We start from the raw sequence: 16,825 nt of genomic DNA, 5'->3' as shown, positions 1-16,825 counted from the left end.
AACCTGTCTGGTTGACATCTGCAATAAATTGTATACCAAAAGGAAAAAAATGCTGTCCAGGACCAAGAAGGAGCAGGTGCTCAACTGGAAGCAATCTATCCTTAGCCTGAACAAGCAAATAAGATCACTAGTGAAATCCTCAAAAGCAAACTTTGAGTCCAAATTGGCCACATCTGCTAGAGACAATCGTAAGGCCTTCTTCACATATGCTCGCAGTCTCAAAAGAAGCATCCAGATCTGTTTAGAACTGGTGGTCAAGGACACCACATACACAAATGCTGTAGATATAGCCAATCTACTGACTGACAGATTAAGAAAAAACTTCACCCTTCTGTCAGCCCGCATCGGTAAATCAGGACATCCCCAGTACCTGCCCCCCCACTCCTTATCTCTAGGGAACAGGTCATCACTGCCCTCTCAGGGGCAAAAAATACGGCCTCTATGGGACACAATAACATCACAAGCTGCATCCTACATGAACTCGGGCATGAACTTGCAGGACCATTAGGCACCCTATTTAACCAAAGCCTGAGTACTGGCTTTGTCCCAGCTGAGTGGAGGACAGTCATTGTCATCCCTTTACACAAAGCTGGAGCATCCACCAATCTGGGAAATTATAAACCCATCAGCCTAAAAAGCCTGATCTGCAAGGCCATGGCATGGATTATCATGGACCTCATTAACATGGGCAGTGGCAACCTCCAAACACTCGACCCCACACAGTTTGGCTTTGTCAAGGGGAGGTCATGTTTGTTAAATCTGGTTGACTTCTTTCAGACAGTCGCCAAAGCCTTGGATGAGGGGAAGATGGTGCACTTTGACACTATTCCCCACTTGGGCATAATAGATAAACTTTCTCAACTAGGTATCAATCCATATGATACCAGATGGGTAACAAACTGGCTCACTTATAGAACCCACCTAATCAAAATAGGGGAAGCCACCTCAAGCAGTAGACCTTTAATGAGTGGTGTACCCCAGGGATCGGTCCTGGGGCCTCTGTTATTCGGGATATACTTCTCTGAGGTGCAGGCCAAAACCAGTAGGCTATGGCTGACCAGGTTTGCAGATGACTACAAACTGGGTGCGGTCTTCAATTCCCCAAATGATGTGGACGTCGTCCAAGTGGGTCTCACCCAAACAAATGACTGGTGCCAGAAACATGACCTCATGCTGAATGCCAATAAATGCATCATCATCCCCTTTGGGGAGACTGATGTCCCCGCATATTATCACATTAATAACAATGTCCTACGTACGCAATCAATAGTGAGGGATTTGGGCACCCAGGTTGATAGCAACCTGACTTTTGACCACAATGCTGCTTCCGTTGTATGGAAAGCTTTCTACATGGTCCACCTCATTAGTAAGGGTATCTCATCCAGGGACAAAGAGGTCATACATCCCTGTATTCTTCCCTTATAAAGCCAATTATTGAGTACAAAACGCCCCCTTCGGCATGTATCTCACAAAGCACACGCAGCAGCTGGAGACAACAGAGGTTCCTCCCCAGGAGAATCCAGGGCCTCAAACATCTACCCTACACAGATAGGCTAAAAGCCCTGTCCCTCTACTCAGTTTCATACAGACTCCTCAGAGGTGACCTCTGTTTAGCATACAAAGCAATCTCAGACCCTGCCTTGATGGGACTGCTGCAGATTCGCAAGTCAAGCTCCACTTGAGTAACCCCATACGGGCAAACTCAACCTGGTATTTGATATCAATAAAACTTGGTGGGACAGATTTGTGTCCCAGAGACTCCCCCATCTGTGGAATAGACTCCCTCTCCACGTCAAGCAGAGTACCTCATTATCCCTTTTTAAGCGCAACCTGGATAACTGGATGGGAAACAGAAAATACACCCCTGGGATTCCACCTGTGCCCCTGCTGGACAGGGGTTTTGGGTGCTGACCTGTCTAAATATGGGCTAAACTCTTGGATAAGCTTATAAGGGCCTCAGGGCTAATAGCCTAGTAACTTCCTATGATCCTATATAAGTTCATGCAGCAGCTCAAGCACTTGCTGGAGCTGACTGGAGAGGATGGGTGGGGTGTGCGTATCGTGGGGAGGGCAGGGCAGAGAAGGATGCATACTGCTATAGTACTTTGTAAGGGGGAGTGTTGCAATACAAATGCATATCCTAATGGAGGCAGATTTTGTACCAGTCAAACCACTGCCTGGTAGTAGTCTTCATAAAATGTACAGAAACATGTACTCCCACAGGAAACACATTATCAGTCTGTGATGACACAGGTAGCTCATCCCACTGCTCAGGGAGTGAGGTTAAGGCATTACAAAATATAATACACCCAAGGTTAGCTGTGTGACAGATCTTGCCCCTTATACATCGGAGGGGGGGGTGATTCCACTGTATTGGGGAACAAATGGTCTCCTGTATAGTGAGGGGGGGTGACCGACAAGCTTGGAGGCAAAAATAATACATATGCAATCCAATTTTATAATGATTCTTAACTTCAACATTTTTGAAGAAAAGAAAAAAAAAATAAGAAAGTTGTGGTGACTTTTAGACTATTGGTATACCTTAGCTACAGATAATGTCAGAAGCAAAAATTTCAACATTAGCTTGAATGTAATTTCATGTTCAAAGGTGCTTTATCCAGTCACCATGAACAAATCTTAAACAGCACAAATTCTGTTAAAAATGAAAGAATTTTAAGTATACAGCAGACCAACCTGAAGTACAGTACAAACTCCAAGAATATAAAATGATATCAGAACAAAAGCACACAAATTCACTTCATGATCAGTCACATCTAGCCTGCTTTAATTCACCAATGTCCATCTTGCTGGCAAGAATCATTTTTATGGTATCTTTATAAGGTAGTAATTCCATTCCTTTATTTCTTTCTTCAGCTCCTTTTTCCCTTTACGTCATACCTCTCAACTGTCCAGATTTTTGCCTCACATTTTTGGTCTGTTCCTCATAAATTTAGTGTTTTTCTGGCAAATCACTGAGGACTGAAGTCTCTAAATAATGACATATGTTTGAATTTCAGACTTTATATTCTTCAGAAAATGCATGTTAGCACAAAAACCTGTTATTCTAACAACTTTCTAAGGTTGTAAGAGCAATATTTAAAAATCTATCTATTTTTGGCCCTTTGACACCAATTATTTTAGGCTTTGTCCAGATTTATTGTACTAAGAGGTTGAGATATATATATATATATATATATATATATATATATATATATATATATATATATATTAAGATGGTATGCACAGCTTCTTCATAACTCTCCTTATTAGTCAGTCCACACAGTCAGGTAAGCTGAACCCATTTTTCACTGCTCACAGAAATCTGTAATTAATATTTTTAATGAGTTTAACTTGTATTGTTAATTATACTTATGCCATGGCAGCCCTCTGAAAGCAGACTTGTGAAAGGAATGTTTTTATGTAGTTCTGCTTTCCCTCTTCTGTACATATCTGCAGCATCTTCTGAATCACAAATAGTCTGATCAGTTTGAAATTTCCACTTCCAATGTAATGCTCTTTTGACTACTGTCATTGCTAGGTCTACTAATCCCTGTTCATTTTCGTCAAGTGCTTTAATTTGTCATAATCTAGAATCATAAGTGACCTAGTAAACCTCAATGCCTTGCCAAGCAAGTTCCTTAAGAAGAGTTGCATCTTATATATATTCAGGCTCCTGCAAGATCAAAAATATGCTTCAATGCACATGTACCTGAATCGTATCCTAAGCATGTGGTGTTTGTCTGAGTTAATATCCTCTGCTGTATAAAAATTTTGTATAGATACTTCTAAGCAAAATTCCTAATTCCCTGTATTTTGTAGCATATTGTGGAAGCTGACATGCATAATTCCATATTTTATAATTTAATTCCTCCTGTATCTTTGACCCAAGCTAGCCTTATTTTATGTGCTACCATGCTTATCTCTGTTAGTGTGCCACACTTACCAACCATTTAGCCATTGGGAGGTCACCCGTAGTCTTTATTAGCAATGAAATTAGTGTAGATGGTGGTCTTCCCACTTAGCTGATAAAATGCAGAGCTCATGCAGTGTTTAGCATCCCACCAAAGTTTTGCCTGATATAAGTCTAGATGTCTCACGCATCTCCAGTCTGTCTGCTATCAGTATATTAAATGTTTTTTTACTTCTTCCTTAACTTTAAACTTCCTTCATCCAGGATTTCCATACTACTATATCTAATGAGTAAAAGCAGATTTGTCCTTAGTTTGTTTGTGTGCAAGATTTGTTTTGTAGTTCCCAGTGCCTGTTGCAAAGCATAAGTGGGGTTTCCTCTCCTCCCATAATATTACTAAGTATATGTGCTTCCAGATTTAAAACTCATTATTTATACCCCTTTGACCAAGATATTTTTAATTAGTGTCATAGATTCTCATCTGCATTAAATACAGAATTTTCATTTGAACCGCATCACAGTATAAATAAGGATCTGGGAGTTCTGAGCCACCCCCCCCCCCCCCCCCGATTACCAAGAATTCCCCAAAACATTCTAGGCTTTCCACCATGCTAAATACTCATATTATCATAATTTAGTTGATTTCAGAAAGCATTAAGGGCAGCACAAGCAAATCTAGGTCATGTCTTACGATTCTTCATTTCCTAAAATATTATTTCTGTCTTGGACACCTCATATGAATGTTCTACTATGTCACATTAAGGGTTGAAGAGAAATGGGCCTCAGTGCAATTCTGCAATTTATAGACATGCTTGCTCCAATAAGGTCATGTCTATGAATCACAGTTAACTACTGCAAAGTGCAGATCAGCACTTCCCACAGTAGTTAACTGTGGTGGTCACACTGTGTAAGCACAGCCATCACTCCCTCAGTCACTCTCCAACACACACAAATACACATTCAGACACACACACACCCACAGTCACCTAACCTGTCCCTGCATTGACTAAATGTCCCTGATGTCTCCTTTTTCATCCCTAGGCTGTTAGGGAAGGTTGCAGTCCCACATTATATCCCTGGGATCCTTGGGTCTAGTGGCTTGCCCACGCCCATTACCGCAGCTGGTGTAAGTGCTGTTATAGGATGTGTGTGGTCTTCCTGTTGTCTAGTGTTTTCCCCACCTGCCCAACCCTGTGCTGTTTTAAGTGCCATTAGGACACTAATTCTTAGATAGTGATCCTTGGTCGCTAATGGCCCCCCTCCCCATAGTACAGTCATTCCTAGTGGCTAGTGGTCCCCCCATCCAATGTTGCAGATTATTCTCATTACTCTAGGGGTGTGTGGAGGTATGACAGCTACACACACACCAAATGCACTTAGCCCCTACCCACCCAGTCACACTCACACTCTCATCCAATCGTCCTTTCAAACACATGCACACATCTACCTGACACCCTCACTAACTCTCATACTGCAACCTCCCAGGCACACACACACACACACACACACACACACACACACACACACACACACACACATTCCCCTAGCATACACTCACATACACACCACCTAACTCTACCATAACACTAAACTCCCCAGCACTTAGTTCTACTGTGATGGATAAATTTAACCTTTTGGCTGTGTTCACTACTGAGACATGATCTATAAACCCAAGAGATTTCATGAATCACTCAGCATGTAGACGCCTTGCTGGTGGCAGTTCTCAGGGAGAGAGCACATGGCTAACTGGCATATGCCTCTCCCTGAACTACTTCATTAGCATACAGCATGGCTGCAGAGACAGGCCAACATGGTGCTGCACATTTTCATGTTAAAGCACTGAATTAGAGCTGTCTTTGATTTCAAAAAGATGACTGTGAGCTGTATAAATCATGTACACTTCATGGTAATATTTATGAATTTCCCCTGAATCCTGTACTGACTTACCTAACCAAACACTCAGATATTTAATATGGGGACAGAGGGAACTTCTTACAGAAACCCATACTTTTATTTTATTTATTTATTTATTTAACATTTGTTTACTGGGAAAGTCAGCAGGGGCCAGGGAGAAATGCTCCAGACGCATGTCTTTGTAACGTTGGAGGAAACCAGAGCACCCAGAGGAAACCCACACGAATGCAGAGAGGACATGCAGACTCGGCACTCCAGCCAAGAATTGAACCAGAGAACCTCTTGCTGTGAGGTGGCAATGCTACCGCTGCATCATTGCACCGTACGTTTGCCTCAGGTTTTTGCATTGACACATAATTTATAACCACAGCTCCAGTTTTGTACCAGAATTCTCCAAATATGAAAAAAGAATTTTCAACTGTAGCATAGGTCTTACAGGTTCATAGGTGTTTACTAGGCTAATGATCACAAGGGCCTTTAAGGCTAGCCATGCATCCCAAATCTCTGACAAGTTCTGACACCCTTGATAAGTGTAAGCAGGGGTTTGGGATACGAACCATTTACAGGTTACCTGTGTCCATTAGAGACATAGGTGCCAAACCAGGGATGAATTTCCGGTTTCCTATCCAATTGTCGAAGTTGCACTTGAATTGGGTTAGAGAGGAGCTCTGCTTCACGTGGATGGGGAGCCTGTTCCACAGATGTGGTAGTCTCTGAGATACATACCTATCTCTCCAGCAGGACCTGTTTATTTCACATGCAAGGTTTAAGTCTTCAGAACAGGTAATTCTGGTGGTGTTTGTTTTGTGGATATGCAGGAGGTCCATCAGCGTGGTGTCTGACAATGCCCTGTATGCCATGCATATATCTCACTTCAAAAGCCTGTAGGAGACAATACAGGGATAGGATCTTACGGCAGTCTGCATAGGGCATTTTACTTACACCCTGTATTCTTTTAATGAGGAACATCTGTGGATGTTTCAATTGTTGGATATGCCTGGTTAGGTACATACCAAAGGGGGCATTGTACTCAATGATAGGTCTGATGAATGCCAAATACAGAGGAATAATGACTTCCTTGGATTTAGATGTCAAACCTTTGTTTATAAGGTGTGCAGTATAGAATGATTTCCTTACCACTGTAGACTCGCAATGGTCAAAGGCTACATTATTATTTATGTGTGTCCCTAAGTCCCTGACTACTGGGTCACCTCTAAAGGGTGTTATCAATATGATAGCAGGGATAGATGACTTCCCAAAGGATCTTCTTCTTCTTCTTTCGGCTTTTCCCGGTTAGGGGTCGCCACAGCAGAACTCCGGTCTGCTAATGATTGGCAGTAGATTTTTATGGTGCTGAGGTGCCAGCCCGACGCCCAACCTTCAACGAAGGCACACCCATTCAAGCATGTCTTTTGAATGCCGCTCGACCACGGGGAGGACATGCAGACTCCAAACAGAAGGCGCTCCAGCCAAGACTTCCCAAAGGATACTATTATGTATTTTCAGACATTTAGTTTTAGTCCATGGCTCTGACACCAATTGTTTGTCTGTGTCAACCCCTCCTGGAGAACATTTGTGCCAGTGTGAGATTCAATGACAACTCCTAATTTGCAAACATTTGCAAATTTAGTCAGTCAGAGACCCCTGATATTAGGAGTGGTCCAAGGACTGATCCCTGAGGGACTCCAGTTATGACTGGCCTCTTTGTATAGGTGGACTCCCCATTTCTAACTTTCTGCATCCTGTCTGTGAGCCATTTGGCTATCACTAGGTGACATATGGGTTTGTACCTAACCTCTTGAGTTTGTCAACAATGCCAGAGTGGGATATTGGGTCAAATGCCTTGACCATGTCAAAGTAGGCAGTGTGAACAACTTTGCCCTCATCCATTTCTTTGGTGACCTTTTCAAAGAAGTCCACCAGGTTGAGTAGGCATGATCTGCCCTTGATGAAACCAAACTGGGTTAGGTCCAGTGTCTGGAGGTTTACTATATCTCTATTGATCATCTCCATGATAATTCTTTCCATGGCTTTACATATAAGACTAGTGAGACTTATGGATCTGTAGTTTCCAGGGTCTGTAGATGGCCCACCTTTGTGCAGAGGGATGATTGTTACCTTTCTCCATTCATGAGGCATGAAACCTGTTTGGAGGCTACAGTTAAATAGTAATTCTAGAGGCCCTGATAGGTCATGTTGCATGCTATTTGGAAGGCATCCTGGGACATTGTCTGGGCCCATTGATGCAGTATTCTTGGTTTTATAGAGAGCATTAAGGACTTGTCCCCTAGTGATAGTAGGGGGAGTTATATTTGATGATATTTCCTGAGGGAAGGTTGAGTGGGAGAGAGGGGTAAAGTTGGCACTGAATTTATTAGCCAGGAGGTTTGCTATGTCTTCTGGCTCAGTATAGGTGGCTCCATTTACAATGACCTCTGCACACAATTGTGTATTACCTTTGAGGTTGTGGACATAGTTAAAGAATGCTTTGTGGTTGTTCTTTGCCTAGGAGGCCAAACTTACCTCAGATTTGACTTTGGTAGGCTTTATTTGTCCTCTGAGTTGTTTGTTTAGTTTGAGAGTGCTTGTGATTCCACCAGGGTGGCTTGTTTTTGGAGTTTGTTCTGTACTTCTTCCTAGGGGGTACAGCTGCATCTATTTAGCTATGAAGATGTTTATACAGGGTTTCTTTGAATATTTCTGCATAGGCAACAGTGGTCTTAGTGTTTATAGTGGCTTGAAATTTTGCAGGTTCTCGGTAGCACGAGGTTAGCCTTAGAATAGTTCTTGAATATTCCCGGTTTAGCTGAGGGTCCAGGTTTTATTTTTACTTCAAAGGGGACCATTTTGTGGTCTGACCTTTCCAGGGAAGGCATTACAGTAGGGGGTGTGCAGCACTCTCCCATATCTTTATCAAATATATCAATATATCATGCATAATTATACATGTTTTTACTTATTTACGTCCAGTCTTACACTCCCCATATATTTGATTAGCATATCATTGCAGCTTATGGTGCCTAGTACAAGGAATATAAAATTGGCAAAAAAGGACGCTTTCTGATGTAGCCTCACAGGGAACAAGAGATCCCTTTGCGTCTTTATGGAAGCTGCTGAGTTGTATTATGCCACCCCAATTAATTCTGTAAGTTCTTTTGTAAACCCTCATTAAACAATACCATTCTACCCTATCAAATCCCTTTTTAGCATCTAGTTTTGTGCTGCCTTCTGTAGCAAGCACATCTTCAGAATTCTGCAAATGTCTGCCACCTTCCCACAAAACCACACTGATCATTTACAGTTAATTGTGACTTATGTATAGCAAGTGACATTGATATGATAGGTATAATAACTTACAGTTATGGTGGAGTATAGATATTGGTTTACAAGACTGCACACATGGATCTTTGCTCTCCTTTGCCAGTACTGGTATGACTACTTGTTTCCATGACTGAGGTACTAGTTTTGTAATAATGTAATTAAACATCCCAATGAAATAGGCAACCACTCTAGCCTTCTTTTGTAAAACATCACTCCCTGGGTTGTTACCCATCATATGTCCTTTCGTCATTTCCCAGATTTCTATTGTGCTTTTTGGAGACTTCAGATCATTTGCCGGAACATCCATTACTGTTGACATCTCAACTTCCTGCAAATATTCCTGAGCATCTTTCTCAATTTCCTTTTACTTTGTTTCAGCAATGTGTAAATATTCACAATAAAGTTTGAATGTCTCCACTGTCACTACCAAACTTTTAAAAAGAATCCCAGGCCCTAAGTTCCATCACTGTAATTCTTTGTAACCATTGCTGTTGTAGTTGTACTGCTACAGGCTTCTGATATCTGGGAGAATTGTGAAAAACATATATTATAGGAAGTCATATTTGTTATCTAAAATATCCATTTCCCATTTAATCCTTTTTGTTTTACTTTGTACTGTTAAATTGTGTGAAGCAAGTTTATTCTCAAAGGATGTTCAGGCAAATGATCTGGAGTCTTTCTCTTCCATTAAAGTCTTGCTGTTTTTCCAAACATTTACAACATACTTTTAACTTAATTTGTCACTTCCTGTTTTAGCATTTTCTAACCCTTAAGTGATGACTGTCCCCCTATATTAAAGGTGTTGTCTCTGTTATTAGTCACTGATTCCATTTTACAGAATTCTCCATTTTTAAATAATAAATAGGAAAAATGTAATAACTCTGTAAATTAAAAGGCATAAGATCTCACAAATAACATTCTAGAGGTCATGATCAGGGATCACTAATGCAAATGTTTATTTTATTTATTTTATTTTACATTTGGTAACCAGGATAGTCCAACTGGACACAGGTCCATTTTCAGCGGAGGCCCGTGGAGAAAAGCTCCAACATTAAGTAAAAGTAAAAACACAGTAGAAAGATACAGTGCACATCAGTGATAAAATGCAAATAAAAAACAAACATACAATGAAAAACATTGTTAAATTGAAACAGAAACAAAAACAAATGTTTAATACTACATTATATCAACATAATTTCATCAGCAGGGTTTGTGTCCAAGACTGTAATATGAGCTATAGTGGGAGTATATAGTAAGAGAGGCAGAAATTGAAGGACTTGTGTGATGTAAGGGCACAACCAGTTATTTTGTAGGTGTATTTTTAGTTAGTTTTTAAAGAGTGTTGTAGAGAAGGCAGAGGTCAGAGCACAAGGAAGAGTGTTCCAGGTTTTAGCTATGGTGTGGGAGAACAGGGCTTTTCCAGCAGAATTATATGCCCTTGAGATACAGAGGAGGGATTTGTCAGAAGAGCAGAGAGGACAATTTGTATTATAAAGTGTAAGAAGTTGGCCTAGTGCTGAAATTTTTTCAGGATGTTTTGTTACATTATATGCAATGACTAGCTGGTTGTAGCTTAGGAGTTGGGGATATTCTAGTCATTGTATTTCCTGTAGTGCCTGACAGTGGTGGGTTCTAAAGATGGAGCTACTGGCAAACTTGATGATTTTATTATAACATGATTCGAGTTTAGCTAGGTCAAGTTTTCTAAGGTGGGTAAGAATTGGTGAAGCGTACGATAAAGTGGACAAAAGGTGAGTTTGGTCTAGGGTAACTCGTGCTTGTCAAGAGAGGGATTGCTTGTCTGTATAGTGTTCCCATTTTTTATGCACTTTTTTGATCGTTTGAGAAATATGGACATCAAAGAGTAGATTTTTGTCAATTTCAATGCCTTGGAGTTTGGTATGATCAGAGGGAGAGATAATAGTGGCATTATTAGCAGAGATAGTGAAGGATAGAGGATTTGACATAGTTTTATTGGGGGTGAAATGTAGTAATTTGGTTTTGTTAGGGTTTAGGATAAGTTGGATTTGTGTGATCCAGCTTTCCATAGAGCTAAAGGATTCCTGGGTGAGTTGTAAGGTTGCAATGGTTGGAGCAGAACAGATAAGAGTAGAGTCGTCAGCATACTGTATGAGTGAAGCATGGTGTGTGGTGGTATAGAGGTTATTGGTAAACATGGAGAAAAAAAGTGGGCCTAATACTGAGCCTTGTGGTATACCTATAGTAGTTGGGAGTAAGGGGGATAATGTGCTTTGCCATTGGACTGATTGCTACCTATCTGACAGGTAACTTTTAAACCGGGTTATAGAGGCTGGGTGAAAGATAAGGAGGCTAGGGAGTCAAGTAGCAAGGAATGTGAGACCATGTCAAATACCTTGGAGAGGTCTAAAAATATTGCAGAAATAAAGTTATTATTATTTCTGTGTTGGTTGACTAAATCAGTGAAGGAGAGCAGAGCAGTTGTACTATGGTGTTGCCGGAACCCGTGCTGAGTAGGTGATAGTAGATTATGCAAGTTTAGGAATTTCATTGCTTGAGAATGTATACATCTCTCAAGTATTTTAGATAATGGTGATAAAATGGCAATGGGGCAGTAGTTTGAGTAATCATATGAGTTTCTATCTTTGTGAAGAGGGATGATATGGGATATTTTCCAGAGTTGTGGGACATATGATTCTTGTATGGAGCGGATGATAAGGATGGAGATAGGGTAAGATAAGGATTCAGCAGCTATTTTTAGGAAGTTAGCTGGTAGGTTGTCTGTGGCAAGGGTGGTAGGTTTTAGTTTTAGGAGGAGTTTTTTAACTGTGGAGGTGGGAATGGGTTAGTGTGAGAAGGGTGGGATCTTGTCAAGGCATTTAGCAGGTTTGAAAGTGGGGTTGTTTTTGGATAGATGGGAGGATAGTGTTAAGATGGATTCTGTGAAATGGTGATCAAATTGGGAGGCAATGTCCTTATTGTCCTTGGAGGAGTTAGGGGAGGGAGTGGATATTTTGCCTGGTTTTAGAAAGGTATTTATGGCATGCCAAAACTTTTGGGGATCTTTCAAGTGTCTGTTTTGTAGGTTAAGAAAGAAATTTTGTTTATCAACTTTGGTTTGTCTTTTGGCCTGATTTCGGAGTTGTAGGTAAATTTGTTTGATTGAGCTAGTAGTTTCTCTCTTCCATGTCTTCCAAGCCTTGTCTCTATTTTTTAGTAGGGCTCTAGTTTCCCTGGTTAGCCATGTTGCATAGTTTGCCTTGGCTCTAATTTTTCTAATGGTTGCTACTCTGTCCAGAACATTGATAAGTATATTGTTAAAGTAGCTGACAGTCTGGTCTAGATTTAGGGTTTGTACTGGTTTCCAGTTGCTGTGTTTTAGAATATTGTTAAGTTCTTGTGTATTTAGTTTACGGTCATCTCTGACTTGTCTGTATACTATGTTGGTACGTTTGGTAGGAGGAAAGTTGGGAGGTGGTCACTAAGACCAATTGGAAGGGTACCTGTCAGGTAGTTTTGTTTAGGGCAATTAACTAGTGTCTAGTCTAGAAGTGATGGTTTATGTTTTTTTGTCGAGTCTAGTGGGTTCTTGGATAAGTTGATTAAAACTGAAAAGATTTATATTGTTTGTGGGGTTATTAGAGCTATAGGTTAACCAGTCTGTGTTTAGGTCACCTAGCAAGATGGTTTCTTGAGGGAGAGTATCTGTGGCCCATTGTAACAATTCTTCAATGGTGGAAGAGTTGTTCCCTGGGGGAATGTAACAGCATAGAATTATGATAGTTTTTGTGCCATTTATTCTTAGGGTAGAACCTAAGGTTTTGGCATTTTGAAATTTAGGTATTGGGGTTTGTAGAGGTTTAATGTTAAGTGCATTTTTGAAGAGGATTGCAACCCCTCCTCCTCTTCTGCCTGCTCTGTCTAGTCTTAGGATAGTATAACCTGGTGGTGGAATTTCTTCGTCTTTAATACTCGGTTTTGCCAAGTTTCAGTAATGGTTAGTAAGTCAGGGGAATTGTGTGCTATTAAAGCATGAAGGTCGGGAAGCTTGTTAATATACTTTTAATGTTAATGATTAAGAGGTCTGAGATTTCCCTGGATGAGAGTAGAGAGCTTTGAGGCCCGGGGTTTGGGTGAATGTCACCTGATGTAAGTAGATTGTTTATGGTATGAAGTAGGTGATTAATTTTATGCCATATGTCCATGCTAGTTTTGGAGGTATTTTTCTAGTGTAGCATTGTGTAATATGAGACTTATAACTATGTAATATTAAACTGTCTTTAAATAAGAGATTGGGAAGTTTATGTGTGGGTAAGTGTTTGAGGGAAGTTTATGTGTGGGTAAGTGTTTGAGTGAGTGTTAGATGATATGATGTATTTTCTAGTAATCTGTGTGTATAGATGTGATGTTTTTTAGATATGTCAAATGCATGTAAATGTGTGCTACCCAGTACTCATACTCTCTCAAGATATATAGTTTAACTACCTGGAGCTTCAAATGTATATCTTTGAATAGTAGTTATGCATTGGGGGATCCATGTGCTGTTGTCAAAACATTAAACCTGTAGCTTTGATATTAACCCCAAATTATGTGGGAATTCAGCACCAAGGCCACTTTGCATATTTCATATGCCTATCAGCATGTTCCAGTTCTCTCTCTCTCTCTCTATATATATATATATATATATATATATATATATATATATATATAAAACTACTCTTTCCTGGAAGACAACCATTTCATTCATTATTTATAAATTCTTGCTGTGAGGTACCTGATGGAAAATTCACACTGAAAATATTAAGCTTGTTTTGTTTATTAATTTGTTTGTTTTGTCTGTCAAGCAGGTGAATAGACTGATCCTTATTCAGGCACAGCTGAGGCTTTATAGAGTGAATGTCAGCTTTTTATAATGAACTTATCTGACAGCAATTGTACACTGAGGACTGTAAGTACTGGCTTACCTTAGTATATATTACAGTAATGTTCGTGATTATTATACATTACCTTGAACTAGGTACATATGGGCTTAGCAGCACTGCTATCTTGTTCAATCAGTTTTACAATGATTTCATATTGTTTTTTTCAATTGTTCATATATTGTATCATACAATATTAATACAATGATTTTGTAATTCATAATATGTGCACCATAATCCACACTTTGCTTCGACCATATGAACACTTTGATTTTCATAACAGAGACAAATCAAATAAGACTCATGCTATAGTTAATGTAATATTAAAAGCCCCCTCCCCTGAATCCCTTAATTAGAGGTAATCCAGAAAGCTCCAGTCAGTTCTGGTATCCCATCTGTGATCGAGAGGGTGACAGGACTAACAAACAGAATACAAAGGATTAGTCTGGAAAATCACTTTGGCTAGCAGATTTATGAGAATCTCTCTCTTTGATGCCCTCCCCATGGGAGGAATAAAGACACCTTGTTGAAGTTTCAAGTAGGTAGATAGATGAGTGTTCTTGTTCTAAAGTTTACCCATGGAGGTAAAGTGATAATTTGATAAAGGTGTTTTTAAAAAGTACAATTGTTTGTAGCTTTGGTCTGGTGCCACAGACTTCTAGTTAGACTCACAGTACTGGGATTATTGTGGTTTACTGCATGATTTGTGTTCCAAACAGCATTTTATTTCCCATCAAAATTGAAGTTAAAAGCACAACTGTTCTGTTTTTTATTACATATTTAAGATGCACTTACAGTCACCTTCATTTTGATACATTTGTTTCTGTTTTTTCTACCTTTGTCACATTTTTATTTATTTAATTTATTTATTTGTCTTTGTTGACTAGGAATGTCCATCTGTGATAAAATGCCTATTTCAGTAGATGCCCATGAAGAAAGACTCCACATTTACATTCTCAATATACAGACATTTTTATTACATTTAATCTTTACATTGTATATAGTATTATGTCTAGGATTACTATAGAGTGCAAGTAAACATGGTGGTTAGCTGTACAGAAAATGTTATGTCCAGAAAGGAAAACAGTACAACAAATAGAAAAGGCATTCCTTTACATTTGCATATAGTTTTGTAGTTACAAATATGAGGTAAAAATGAGAGAGAGAAAATAAACTAGAAGCAGAGAAAGGAGGAAAACAACAGAGAGGTATTGATTGTTTACAGGAAGAGAAAAAGTGAACTTGTACGAAGTTCATCATCATGGTGACTTCCACATGTGGTGAGTTAGGAAGAGGGTGGTATGGTTTTGATGGAGGAACAGTAGCTTAATAAGTTACTTTGGTAGGTATTAACCAGGTGAAAAGCAAAAGCAGAGCCAGGTGTATTGTATGTGCTGGTTTAGTAGGCTTTTGCAACATTTGTCATTTTCTGCAAGTTTTAGCTGTAGTGGAATGCAGTTTCACAATTTTACATAAAAAAGTTACATTTGCTTAAATTCTAGTGTGGTACCACAGACTTGTAGTTTAGATTTACAGTAGTGAAAGTATTGTGCCACCAGGGTCCATTGGCTTGAATTTTTGCCTTTTGATTGCTTTACTGAATTAGCTTGTCTCCTACTACCTGCCTTGGGAAACTACCATGTTGATATAATACACCCCTAAGATTTGATCCAGTAGTAAGAGATTTGGGAACATGCATAGACAGTGACTTAGCACTTGACCGTTTGTCTACTGTTATAAATTAATAATAAAGTATTGTTGCTCAGTTAATAAGCAAAGGGATATCATCTTGGTCCAGGGATGTTATTGCCCCGCTGTACTCATTCCTCATTATGCCCATCATGGAGTATAAAGTCCCCTTTGGTATGTACCTGTCCAGACATATGCAACAGCTAGAGGCTGCTCACAAAGAGAATACAGAGACTAAACCACATGGCATACACAGACTGCTCTATCGCTATACTTGATGTCTTATAGACTATTAAGAGGTGATCTGTCTGACCTATAAGACAATTTCTGTTACAGTACTAATGGACCCACTGCACATCTGCAAATCAGTTGGTATCACAAATACCTGATACGGAGACCTTAACCTCTTTGCAACATAAACAGAATAGTTTGGAGGGACAGGTACATTTTCCAGAGGATACCACTACTCTGGAACAGACTCCCTATCTACATAAAACAATGCTCATTCATGCCCCTATCCAGATGCCACTTAGATCAATGGATGGGAATAAGGACATTTACCCTCAGGACTCCCCCCTGTGCTAATAATGGTCAGGTGCACTGCCTAAACGCCTTGCCCTGCAGCAGAATCTCCTTTCAATAATCAACACTATGATACCAGAAGCATTCATTTGTAAATGGGAAATATAGGAATAAAAATCATGGTAAGGGTATTTTGAACTACTACTTGGGTAATGCGTCTAGGCTTAAAATGACCCTTCAGGGCACGTGGCCTAGTATTCACCTACAAAACTGTAAACATTAACCCATCAAAAGAATATACAATTAGATTTTTTTGTGCCTAGGTTGCCTACAACAAAAATTATGTACTAATCAGACTAAACAAATTTGTATGCAGTACTACTCATACCAGAGGCATAACTGTCGCATCTAGTGCTTTAAGCTATTCCTTGATAATATTATATATAATATATATTATATTATATATGATATAATATATTATATAACATTACTGAAGAGGAAAAAAAGGTCCACAGTTTGATGGCTGGTGCTTCTGAAATGCAAGAGCCAACCAGGTCGTTTTCCACATCCC

Source organism: Protopterus annectens, chromosome 12.part0 (assembly GCF_019279795.1).
Source record: "Protopterus annectens isolate FY-2018-M chromosome 12.part0, PAN1.0, whole genome shotgun sequence".
In the NCBI taxonomy this organism is placed as follows: Eukaryota; Metazoa; Chordata; order Ceratodontiformes; family Protopteridae; genus Protopterus; species Protopterus annectens.
This window is presented reverse-complemented; position numbering follows the sequence as displayed.